Genomic DNA, 13562 nt, shown 5'->3' with positions numbered 1-13562 from the left:
TATTTTAAAAACTGTGATTTTGTATTGATACTACTAATGTTAATCCAACACCACGGGGAGACATTCTGGTGTCCCTCCTTATGTTGAATTTTGTCATGTGCTTTTGCATCTTGCTTACACACAGGGTGTAAAGGTATTCTCCTATGTTTATTTCTAGGAGTTTTATAGTTTTGGCTTTTAGGTTAAAATTAAGAGGTACAAACTTCCAATTGCGAAATAAATGACTCACAGGTATGAAATATACAGTGTGGGGAATATAATCAATAATTATATAATATCTTTGTGTGGTGACAGATGACAGCTACACTTATCATGGTGATCATTTTGAAATGTATAGAAATATTGAATCACTATGTTGGGTACCAGGAACCAACATAGGGTTGTAGGTCAATTATACTTCAAAAACAAGCTCATAGAAAAACTCATAGAAAACAAACTCATAGAAAAAGAGATGAGATTTGTTGCTATTGGAGGCGGGGGCAGGGGGAAATTGGATGAAGATAGTCAAAAGGTACAAACACTCATGTATAAGATAAATAAGTACTAGGGATGTGATGTACAACATGATAAATACAATTAACACTCCTCTGTGTTATATATGAAAGTTGTTAAGAGAGTAAATCCTAAGAGTTCTCATCACACGGGAAAAATATATTTTTCTATTTCTTTAATGTTGTTATCTGTGTGAGATGGTGGATGTTCACTAAACTTATTGTGGTCATCATTTTATGATGTATGTAAGTCAAATCATTATGTTGTACACCTTAAACTTACACAGTGCTGTATGTCAATTATATCTCAATAAGACTGGAAGGAAAAAATAGATGTGTGTACTGAACTAAACTTTTGAAGCTTACTGTCTCATGAAAATTTGCTGCTTTGAAACTGGCTTGGAAAAATAACATATTAAAAATAAAAGTCAGAGCATGGAACTTTTTCTGTTTTGAAGTCAGAAGACTGTTCTTCAAAATAAATGCATCAGAAAATTTAAAAAAAGATCTATGATCCATCTCAAATTATTTTTTGTTCATGATGTCAGATTAGGGGTTAAAGTTTATCTTTTTTTCTACATGGATATCCAGTTGCTCTAGCACTATTTGTTGAAAAGGATTTCCATTCCTCATTGAATTGCTTTGGTGCCTCTTTTGAAAGTCGGTTGACCATGTAAGTGTGAGTCTATTCCTGGACTCTCTGTTGTGATATGTTTGTCTGTCCTTACGCCAGGACCATACTTTGATGATTACTGTGACTTTATAATAAGTCTTGAAGTGTAAGTCCTTCAACTTATTTTTTTTGAAAATTGTTTTGGCTGTTTTAGATCCTTCGCATTTTCCTACACATTTTAGAATCAAATGGCCAATTTCTGCAAAAACATCTGGTAGGAATATGAATAGAATTCTCATTTGGGCAGAATCAACATCTTTGTAGTAGAGAATTTTCCAAATTACAAACAAGGTGTATGTCTCTGTGCAGTTAGATATTTAATTTCTCTCAGCAGTGTTTTGTAGGTTTCAGTATATGAGATATGCGTGTCTTTCATTAAGATTATTCATAATTAATCTTCTCTTTGACATTAAGATAAATTTTTAAAATTTCACTTTCATTTTGTTGCTATTATGTAGAAATACATTTGGATTTTGTGAAATGACCTTGCATCCTGCAGCCTTGCTAAATTGACTTAGATTAATCTGGCTAGACTAATTTAGATTTCCTAGAAATTTCTATGTTAGTAATTATGTACTCTGTGAAAAGAAACAGTTTTATACCTTCCTTTCCAATTTTTAGGCCTTATGTTTCTTTTCCTTGCAATATTACACTGGCTAGGACCTTCTGTCCAGTTGTTGAATACGAGTGGTAAGAGTGGGCATTCTTGTCTTGCTGCCAATCAAGTGGGGAGGGCCTCAAGATTTCACTATTAAGTATGTTATTTGCTGTAGATTTGTATGATTGAGGAAATTTCTCTGTTTCTAGTGTGCTGAGGGTTTTTATTTTTTAGGCTCAGAATGGATGTTGATTTTTGGCAAGTGCTTTTGTTGCATCTGTTATTATGTTACATGACACTGACTTTGAGATGTTAATCCAACTTTATATTCCTGGGATAAACCCCACTTGGTCATGATATATTACTCTTTTTTAAGTTGCCAGTTTTTCTGTTAGTTCGCCAAGGATGTTTTCATCTGGGTTCATGAACTATGTTCATGATTTGTAGTTTTTTGTAATTTTTTTTGATTTTGTTTATAGGTTTATGCAGAGCATCTAAAATGAGCTGGGAATTGTTCTCTTCCTTATTGTTTGATAGAATTCACCAGTGAAACCATCTGAGCTTTGAGTTTTCTTTTCCCAGAAGGGTATACTAACCAGTTCAATTTGTTTAATAGATATATGGCTATTCAGGTTTTTTAAATTTCAACTTGTGTCAGTTGTGGAAAGTTGTGTTTCTCTTTTTCCATTCTCTTTACTTTAGACCTGTGTCTTTATATTCAAAGTGTATCTCTTGTAGGGTATGGTTGGGTCTTGGTTTTTGTGTTTTTTGTTTTTCTTTCTCCCCATTCTGACAAGCTCTACTTTTTAATTGGAATATTTAGTCCTTTTATATGTAATATATTGAATACTTACTGATACACAGTTGATTCTCATTATTCATGGATTATATATCTGCAAATTTGCCTACTCACTAAAACTTAATTCTGATCCTAATGTCAGTGCTCACAATGCTCTTAAGGTCATTCATGGACATGCACAGAACAGTGAGATTTTGAGTCATCTAGTATGCAGGCTCCCAACTGAGGTTGAAAAGTCAAACTCTGCCTTCTCGTTTCATTTCTCATACTGTAAACATGTGTCCTTTTTGTGATCTATTCAGTGCCATGTTTTTCACATTTTTGTGCTTTTTTGTGTATTATATCACTGTTTAAAACTACCCCTAAGCATAGTGCTGAGGTGCTGTCTAGTGTTCCTAAGTAAAGAAGGCTGTAATGTGCCTTACATAGAAAATAGGCATGTTATTAGATAAACCTCCTTCAGGCAGGAGTTAAAGTGCTGTTGGTCATGAGTTCAGTGTTAATGGATGGACAAAATATATTTGCTAAATAAGGTGTCTTTAAACAGAAACAAACATAAAACAACGGTATGTATTGATGGTTGACTAAAGTGTTGTGACCAGAGGCTCCCAGGAACCTAACCTTTTATTTCCCCTAGGAGCAATGGTTCTGTATTCACTAATTCCATGCTCGTGGCAACTTTATAGAACATAACTGTGCACATTGAGAACTGGCTGTAGTTAGGTTTAGATCTTTCTTTTTTTCTTTATGTTACTCTTTTATTCCATTACTCTATTGACTTTTATCGTGTTCCATTTAATAACTTTTTTTTAGTGGTTGCATTTGCAATTGCAGCATGCATCCTTAACTTATTTCCAGTCTTTCCTACTCTTAGAGTTAATATTTTACCGATTCTTTTAAAAAAGAAGCACCTTGCAACAATATAATTCCATTCCCATCACGTTCATTGTGCTATTGTTTTCATATATTTTACATAACCCTTCATTGTACCCTAATGTTACACTTCCTGCATTAAACAGCCGGCAATTGTACCCTAATGTTACACTTCCTGCATTAAACAGCCGGCACCTTCTAAAGAAATTGAGGAGAAAATGATAGTTCTTCTTTTACCCGCATATTTTCCATCTCTGGTACCCTTCATTTCTTTTTGTAGATTCTAGTTTTTATCAGGTGTCATTTGCTGGGAATGAATTTCCTTAGTTTTTGTTTATCTGGACATCTTTATTTTGCTTAATTTTTGGAGAATATTTTTGCTGCATATGGAATTCTTTCAGCATTATAGATGTCATTTCATTGCTTTTTGGCTTCTTTTTTCTGACAGAAAGTGGTCATTCATATTGTTGTTACTGTTATTGTTGTCATTGTTATTATTTCTAGGTGCTTTCAAGATTTCTCTCTTCAATTTTGGTTTTCAGCAGTTTATGATGCTCAGGTGCAGTTCTGTTTATATTGATCCTACTTACGGTTCACTGAGTTTCTTGGATTTATAAGTCAGTGTTTTTCATCAGATTTGGGAGGTTTTTGGCTATTGTACCTTCAAATACTTTTTCTGCTCCAATTTCACTCTCTTCCCCATCTATATCTCCAATTATATATATGTTACTCCCCCCTGCTTGGTATTATCTCACAGGTTTGTGAGAGTGTGTTCATTCTTCTACAATCTTTTTTTTCCTCTGTTTTTCAGCCTGGATAATTTATATTGGTCTGTTTTCCAGTTCTCTAACTCTTTCATCATCTCCAATCTACTATTAAGATCATCCATTAAGTTTTCATTCTTTTCAGTTCTAGGATTTCTGTTTAGTTCTGTTTCATAATTTTCATTCCTCAGTTGAGATTTCCATTCATTAAGACCATGTTTTCTCAACTTTGTCTCACAGTGGGTAACAGATGAAATGGGCCTATTTATTATTATTAGAGCTATTCCTGTTTTCTTTTGATTAATACTTAATATTTTTAATCCTTTCATTTTCAACTTTTTGTGTTATTATTCATTGCATATGTCTTAAGCAGTATATAAGTGGAGCTGTTTATATTTTATAAAGTAATCTTATAATCTGTCTTTTACTTGGCAATTTTAATTAATTTATGTATATTATGATTATTGATGTATTTGCAGTGATGCCTGTTCATTTTCTTTGTATTTTCTGTTTGTACTTTTCTGTGCCCCTTTTTTCTCTTTTCTTGTTTGTTCTCCTTTAAAGAAAATAAAGTTTTTGCAGTTATTTTTTTCTTATGATGCATTTCCTCTGTATTAATGTGGGAGTTTTTTCATGGTTTATTCTTGAAATACTACCATAGACTTCTTTTTTAATTATTATTTTTTTAATTTTAGTGAGTTTTTTTTTATACAGCAGGTTCTTATTAGTTATCTATTTTATACATATTAGTGTATAGATGTCAATCCCAATCTCCCAATTCATCCCACCCCCCCACCCCACTCCCCACCCCCCACTTCCCCCCTTGGTGTCCATACATTTGTTCTCTACATCTGTGTCTCTGTTTCTGCCTTGCAAACTGGTTCATCTGTACCATTTTTCTAGATTCCACATATATGAATTAATATACGATATTTGTTTTTCTCTTTCTGACTTTCTTCACTCTGTATGACAGTCTCTAGGTCCATCCACGTCTCTACAAATGATCCAATTTTGTTCCTTTTTATGGCTGAGTAATATTCCGTTGTATATATGTACCACATCTTCTTTATCCATTCGTCTGTCGATGGACATTTAGGTTGCTTCCATGACCTGGCTATTGTAAATAGTGCTACAGTGAATATTGGGGTGCATGTGTCTTTTTGAATTATGGTTTTCTCTGGGTATATGCCCAGTAATGGGATTGCTGGGTCATATACCATAGACTTTTAAGTTAACAAAACTGAAAGTTATCAATATCTTAATTGCCCTCCAAGAAATACAAATACTTAAAAATATTTTAACTCTAGTGACCACTCCTCCCTCACTTAAACATTTTGGTTTTTCAGATTTCAATTTTTTTCTTGTTTAAACCCGCGAATTGCAAGCTAATATTATTTTTAGCATGAAAATTGTTTGTTTACATTTATTTACTTCCATGTTTACCAGTACTTGTATATCATTTCTTCTGTCATCTCGGATCTCATTTTTGAGATTTTTTTACTTTTCTGTGACATAATTTTTCAGAGTGTCTTTATTGAAAGAATGCTGGCAATAAATTCTCTCTGCTACTTTTTATTCTTTATTTCATCTTCATTCTTAAAGTATAGTTTTGCTGGACATACAATACTAGATGACAGCTACATTTTCTCTGTATTTTGAAGATAATATTCTACTGTCTTCTGGCTTTTGTTGTTACTGGTGAGAATTCTCTAGTCAAATCTAATTGTAATCTGTTCTTTTTCTCTTTGGCTGTTTTGAAATCTTTTCTTTGGCTTTATTTTGCAGTTTACTACAATGCGTCTAGGTGTTCAGTTCTTTTTGTTTATACTAGTTGGTATACATTGTGTTTCTTGAATCTTGATCCAAATTTTTTGTCCATTTTTGAAAATTCTCAGCTCTTATCTCTTCAAATATTGTTTCTGTTATTGGTTATTTCTGCTGATTGTCACTCTTAGAGATATGTTTCTTCGTGTATATGGTAAATTTTGATCTGAGCTTTGTTTTTTTTTTTTCAGACTTAATCTGTGAGAGTCCACAGGACCTCAGTTGAAGATGGTTTCCTCATGAGGCCATTTGAATATGAATTCTGCCAGGAAATAGGGTGCACTTTCGTCCTGGATAACATTATCCACTTTTCAGAGTACCAGTACTTAAGTACTCATTACAGGCACATTTTATTCACCTGGCCTTGTGAGGGGAAAGGGGTTCTAGTAATTTCTTGATTGGCTTATCTGTTATCCTCCTGGTTCTAACTTTACCTTCACTCCTCAGTCCTTCTGGAGCTATCCAATGTTGTCAATTCCTCAGCCTTTTGCAGGAGTTCTACAGTGTCATTATCACCCATGCCACTCTCAGTTTTGTGACTAACAGCTGGCTTCCTGTGCTTCCAAATCCTTGAACTTTCATTGTGCTACAGAGTCTTTTTGAGAAGTGTCTTTAACTCTATTTACAACTCCCTTGTTTTATGCAGTGTAGTGTGAATGACAGATACCATGTTCTCCAAGCCACATTGTGTTCTCATGCTCTATGGCTTTCTTTGGATTAAACTCAGGCTGTTGCTTTAGAATGAATCGTGCCCTTCCCCCGTCCCCCCACCTTTTTGAGAGTTCCCAGACTTTTTTGTAAACTGGCCTTTAGCAGGACTGACTCTGCCCGTAACCCCAGTCATGTGCAAAATCTCTCTTATCTTTCTTTCCTGGAGTGGTCCCAGTGCAGGCTCAGCTGGGAGTCATGCTTAGGAAGAATAACGTTGTATGTGAGTGATTTTCAAAGTAGTGATTTACTCAGGGTTCATCTTTCTAAAATAAAACCACCAAAGTTAATTGAAACTATAGTAACAGGCAGAAAAGTATCAGTGATACTTTCTCTTATTTGTTAAACACGTATACTATGGTTATTCTTACTAGATTTATTGCTAAATCATTATTATTATTATTATTTTGTAGGCCTGAATTGGCATATTTAACTAAAAGTCTGTGGAATGAGGCTTGGCACCGTGCTTTCCTAACTACCTGATCTAAGGCATCTGTTAGATTGGCACTGTGTACTTACCAGCGGTCTTGCCATCATTATTATGGGGTGGCCAGAGGAGTGGTAAGCCCCTAATGACTGCAGCCACAAAAGGACTACTGCTTCCGTAGTTGGTGCTGCCTCATTTGACCTCCTTTAGCTGTGGGCCTGCCTCTTCTGGCCCCTCACTCCCATTCAGAGTGACTGTGAAGCCACATTCCAGCCCTGTCCTCTGCACAGAGGCTCATATGGATCTTCTGTTCATAGTCATACTTCTGACCTCTCTCATTTCCTTTAAGGACTTTTTTTTTTTTAATCTGCTGTTATTGTGCTGGTGATCCATAAAGTTTATTGTGAAAAGAATTATACTTTAAAAGCTGTTGTGGTAGCTAGAGACACATATAGGGTAAAATAAGCAATGGGTAGGAAGTGTTAAGAATAAGCATCTTTTATTTGCTATTGACTTATTTTTTTCTTCCAGTTTTATTGAGATATGATTGACATACAGCACTGTATAAGTTTAAGGTGTACAGCAAAATGATTGACCTACATACATCGTGAAATGATTACTACAGTAAGTTTGGTGAATTTACTGCATTTTTTGTTTAATGGATATAGAGTTTCAGTTTTGCAAATTGAAAACGCTCTGGAGATCTTTTCCCAACAATGTGAATATATTTAACACTACTGAACTGTACATCTAAAAATGGCTAATTTGATAAATTTTGTTACGTGTTTTTTACTACAATAAAAAAAGTGAGCATCTTTTGTGGGATATACATTTAAAAGGTTAAGGGCAGGGTTTTGGATTTTTTTACCTTATTTATTTGTACTTGGTTCTATTTTCTCATCCTTTACCACAACTTGAATTAACAGATTAGAGTTATTGGAGGGTTTACTAGAGCAGAGGAGATGTACAGCAAACTGAAATTTATTCATTTAACATTTATTGAGCAGCTCCTATGTAGCAGGCTCTGTGCTTTTAGTTTATAGTTCAGAGAAGTAAGGGGTATGTGCTGCAGAGGAGAGACAAGTGAAAGAGTACAAGTATTGCCACTTATGCTGAAAGAATTGTAGAAGGGGAAAGTTATGCATACCATGAACATTTTGTCAGTAACTTAAAGCATATAGATATACAGTCATTCATCAAATTTTCAAAACCTAACTATGGAATATTTCAGTTATATACAAAAGTAGAGGAATAATATGATGAGCTACTGTTTGTCCATCCCCCAGCTGGACAGCCTCTTTTGTTTCCTTGTATTCCTTCTCCCACTGCATATTTCAAGCAAATTCTAGTTATCATATAATTTTATCTAAATATTTCAGTACTTTCACTGAAAGGTAAGGGCTGTTTTCTTAGAATTGACCATAGAACTGCTGTCACTCCAAAGTTATTTCATACTATTTTTTTTTCAGTTGATTTGTTTGAATCAGGATCTGATCATAGTCCATCCATACATTACATTCAGTTGATGTGTTTTCTTAAAATTATCTTTTAATCTATAGCTTCCCCTTATTTATCTTCTTTGTTCTTGAAATGTGTCTGCTGAATAAATCTTGTCATTTATCTTGTAGAACTGCCCATACTGTGAACTTTGCTGAATGCATCCCAGTGGTGTCATTTAACATGTTCATCCTCCTACCCCACCGTTAGTTTTAGAGATTTAAGTTCTTTTTTTCTTTTTTGCAAGTATGTTTCATAAACAGTGGTTTCCAACAGCACATAATGTCTGATTGTTGTTTTTTCTTTGTGATATCAGTGGCCACTTATAATTTGCATTATTTAATTGGGGTTTGCACGATGTTGCTGTTCTAGTTTCATCATTCCCTCTTCATTTATTAGCTTTTAGTTTACTTCCATAGAGAAGTTTCTCTTTATCAACTATTTGGTTACCTGGAGGTACAGTTCATACAGGGAAAACAGGTTAAATGACTGATTCTTTTCCTTTGTTTATAACTCTTGGAAGGACCTTAATATCTCCAAAGATGGCCAAATGATTTTTTTCTTTATTTTTAAAAATATTGTTAGGAACACATGAATTTTACACATCTGATTATTTTTTAATAATCAAAAATTTTTAAAAAATAAATTTATGTATTTATTTATTTTTGGCTGCATTTGGTCTTTGTTGTTGGGTCTTAGTTGCTGCGCACGGGCTTTCTCCAATTGCGGTGAGCGGGGGCTACTCTTCATTGTGGTGCGTGGGTTATTTTTTTTCATTGCATGGCTTCTCTTGTTGCAGAGCTTGGGCTCTAGGTGCGCAGGCTTCAGAAGTTGTGGCACGCGGGCTCTGTAGTTGTGGCTCACGGGCTCTAGAGCGCAGGCTCAGTAGTTGTGGTGCATGGGCTTAGTTGCTCCGCGGCATGTGGGATCTTCCTGGACCAGGGCTCAAACCTGTGTCCCCTGCATTGGCAGGCAGATTCTCAACCACTGCACCGCCAGGGAAGTCCCTCAAGTTGTTTTCTTATGGATGATCAAGTTGTCCCTTCTTTGGCCAGTGAGAGCACCTTCAGGTTGGCTCCTGGGTCCTTTTGATATGAATGCCTTTGATAGCTTCTTGCTTCCTGGTGTGACAAGATGTCCATGCTCATCAACTTGTATATTTCCAGCTGTAGCTCTGGAATAAGCCCTTTCTTCAGTGAGCTGTGGTTCCTTTTAAGGGGAAGTTGTATTTAGAGACTGCAGTTTGGATACCACAGGTCAGTTGTTGCTTCTAGGCTTTCAGAGAAAGTACTTCATGAGTTTCATACTGATTTTTCAAACTTAAATTTAGAAATAGAGGATTCTACTGAACTTATTTGATTTCATATTTGCTGAAAATCTTGGTCCATAATAATATTGATACTTATTGATAATAAGTAATGGTACTTATTTATCAGTATTATACTAACAATATGATTACTGAAAACCATTTAAGAATTCAAAAACATTTTCTCCCATCCTTTTTATTCTTAGGATAGTTTCTTCTAGGGATGTACTGTGAAATTGTGTTTTACATTATTTGAAATAATTCCTTTTTGCTTGGTTACACCAGCAGTTCAATAAATATTTAGCTTTGTTTCATTCGCTTTTGAATTTCAGGGATTAAAATTTTTTTTTGATTTTGTTGTTGTTGTTAATAATTATGGAAAACACGTAGATGGTCCCAGAGCCAAGTCTGCAGAACAAGGCAGAATCAAAATGTCTAGCTTCGATCCTTGTCCCCTCCGGTCTATGCCTCTCTCTCCCACACTCCATTTGAAATATATAAGCAAGTGTGTGTGCACGAATGCACACATGTACACATTTGTTTTTGCCTCCCAACACCGTCTTAGATGAATGGCAGCACACTGTATATGATTTTCTTTCCTTGCTTTTTACTCCTTCTGCTGTTTCCTGGAGATCACTCACCACAAGTATGTAGAGACATTCTTTATGCCTTTTTGCAGCTATATCATATTCCACTGTGTGAATGTGCTGTAGTTTATTCAACCAGTCCCATATTAATAGACATTTTGGTTGTCTTTAATCTCTTGCTATTACAGATAGTACTGTATTTAATACCTGGTACGTCTGTATTTTTTTTAATTTTGCCACCCTATAGGAGGATTTCAATTTTAATATTATATTAATTTGCACACAGGTGGTAGAATGTAAAAATTTTAGGTTTACTGTTTGTTCTGTGATCCTGAAATCTATTCTTTTTAGTTTTCTTCCTCTAGGTAGCACTTTCCAGTGACAAAAACTATAGTTAGAAAAACATGTTTCAGTCAGTCATCAAAATAGTAACCCAAGACCTAATTTAAAAGTGATATAAGTGTAAATCAGGAAACAGTTGTTTTTGAAGTTAACTGTCGCTTCTCAGAGATTTTTACCTCATTATAAATCCCTTCTCTTTGAGAAGACACATAACATATCTGAACCAAAGAAATGGACAGGCATCTATTTTCATAGGGATAAGAAAGCCAGCGTGACCTGCAGACACTGAAATAGCTCATCTAATGTTTTCTGAGCACCTATAAATACCAGGCCCCTACAGGGAAACAGGAAATTTTAGAAGTGGACTGATGCTATCCATTCCCTTCCTAAAATATATTAGCTAATGCTCAGAACATACAGAATGGTCTCATTTAGTAAGCGACTCTCAGCAATATGTACATGTCTGCTCCCACCAGCTGAGTTATGAGCATATAAAAAATCTGTTTATACCTGCTAAAGTAACCAGATTAGGCCCAAGATGGAGTCGCTCATGCTAAACCCCATGTCAGGAAACCAAAACTTCACTAAATTTCTGCACTTGACTCTCCCAGAAAAGGAAGGCCTAGGGCAACCAATCAGCATTGCCTGCTCAACACAAGTTACCCTACCTGGCTCCAAGGCTTCCCTTTGCTCCACATAAGGGAAGTAACCTGCTTTAACCGATCAGCAAATGCCCAGTATAGCTTCCTTGTTCCTGCTCACTTTGGTTTATAAAAGTCTCTCGCTTAGTTCATCGGAGCTCCTTTCTGCTAGACGAGGTGCTGCCCAATTTGTGAATCATTGAATGAAAGCCTAATAGATCAGTAAATTGTCTGTGGAAATTTTTCTTTTAACATACCCAAACCTGCTTATGTTGGCTGTACTTGTTATTGCAATTGTATAATTTAATTTAACACTATGTAAACTAATCACAAATGAGCGAAAATGTGGCTGCAAAAATAAGAAGTTACTATTTCCATAAAAAATAAGTTGAATACTTTGGAAATTATCCATACAGGCATATTATTTTCCTTAAAAATTTTTGACAGATTGGTTATAAGTAAAACAATTACAAAAGACCAGGAAAAAACACTCTAAAAGACTATAATTCTGTGCTCAGCTTGCTTCAAAAGTTTCCGAAGTCTCAATCTACTTTAAAGAAATTGAAACTGGAAAATACAGAAGTTACTGTATGGATATAGCTAATACAAGAACAATGATCTAGAACTCCAGTCAGTGGACCCATACTCAAAGAAAAGACTCCAAACTTTGGTCAAAAGACTGGTCTCCTGAATTCCCCACTACCAGCAGAATAATCCATCAGCAGCAGTAATTTTGCATCTGAATGCTTCCTGAATGCAAGTTATTCTACTTAAAATTGAAATCCCCCATAGGGTGGCAAAATTAAAACAAACAAACAAACATACATACCAGGTATTAGATACAGTACTATCTGTAATAACAAGAGACTAAAGACAACCAAAATGTCTATTAATATGGGACTGGTTGAATAAACTACAGCACATTCACACAGTGGAATATGATATAGCTGCAAAAAGGCATAAAGAATGTCTCTATATACTTGGGGTGAATGATCTCCAGGAAGCAACAGGAAGAGTAAAAAGCAAGGAAAGAAAATCATATACAATGTGCTGCCATTCATCTAAGATGGTGTTGGGAGGCAGAAACAAATGTGTACATGTGTGCATTCGTGCACACACTTGCTTATATATTTTAAATGGAGTGTGGGAGAGAGAGGCATAGACTGGAGGGGGCAAGGATCAAAGCTAGACTTTCTGATTGTGCCTTGTTCTGCAGACTTGGCTCTGTGACCATTTTCCTCTGGGGCCAATGTTGCTTTCTTTCTTTCAACTTATGGGTTGTTATGCATTACCATGCAAATCACAGTAATTGGGGCCGAAAGGTTAGGAAACTGGAAGGATTCAAGGTTTAGTCATAAAGAAACACCAGTTAGGGCTTCCCTGGTGGCACAGTGGTTAAGAATCTGCCTGCCATTGCAGGGGACACAGATTCGATCCCTGGTCCCGGAAGATCCCACATGCTGCGGAGCAGCTAAGCCTGTGTGCCACAACTACTGAGCCTGTGCTCTAGAGCCCGTGAGCCACAACTACTGAGCCCACGAGCCACAACTACTGAGCCCACGTGCCACAACTACTGAAGCCCGTGCGCCTAGAGCCTGTGCTCTGCAACAAGAGAAGCCACCGCAACGAAGAGTAGCCCCCGCTCGCTGCAACTGGAGAAGGCCCGCACGCAGCATCGAAGACCCATTGCAACCAAAAATAAATAAATTAATAAATAAATTAATTATATATTAAAAAAACCACCAGTTAACATTTTAGAAGTATTTCACCCCTGCTCTATACAAAACATTGTAGGGAATACTAAAGAAATATATTATAATCCAGAACACTATAAGGAATGCTAAAAAATATGTAATGGTCCAGAGAGAATTCAGCCTTTTAAGTAGGCCAAGCTTTATACACTGTAGGGAATAATCTATAACTAGATAGTATTTTGTGGTAGGGTTCTCCAAAGAAACAGAAGCAATAGTATATACGTAGGCAGATGGATAGAGAGAGATTTTTATTGATTGATTTTAAGAAGTTGGCTCAT

General features: G+C 35.7%; 1 protein-coding gene across 13 annotated transcripts in view; it reads left to right on the top strand.

Moving 5' to 3' along the window:
• MARCHF8 (membrane associated ring-CH-type finger 8) overlaps window positions 1-13562 on the top strand; it is a 111925-nt gene that overhangs the window by 17975 nt on the left and 80388 nt on the right. Inside the window, exon 1 of one of the 13 annotated variants that reach the window (XM_019932434.3) lies at window positions 7689-7781. The exons of the other annotated variants lie outside the window; for them this stretch is intronic. The gene's annotated coding sequence lies outside the window, so the exon portion shown is untranslated. Of the gene's footprint in view, window positions 1-7688; window positions 7782-13562 lie in introns of those variants that run through there. 13 annotated transcript variants of the gene reach the window in all.

This window comes from Tursiops truncatus, chromosome 16 (genome assembly GCF_011762595.2).
Source record: "Tursiops truncatus isolate mTurTru1 chromosome 16, mTurTru1.mat.Y, whole genome shotgun sequence".
NCBI lineage: Eukaryota > Metazoa > Chordata > Mammalia > Artiodactyla > Delphinidae > Tursiops > Tursiops truncatus.
Note: the sequence above shows the minus strand (reverse complement) of the source record. Positions and strands in the feature narration are given on the sequence as shown.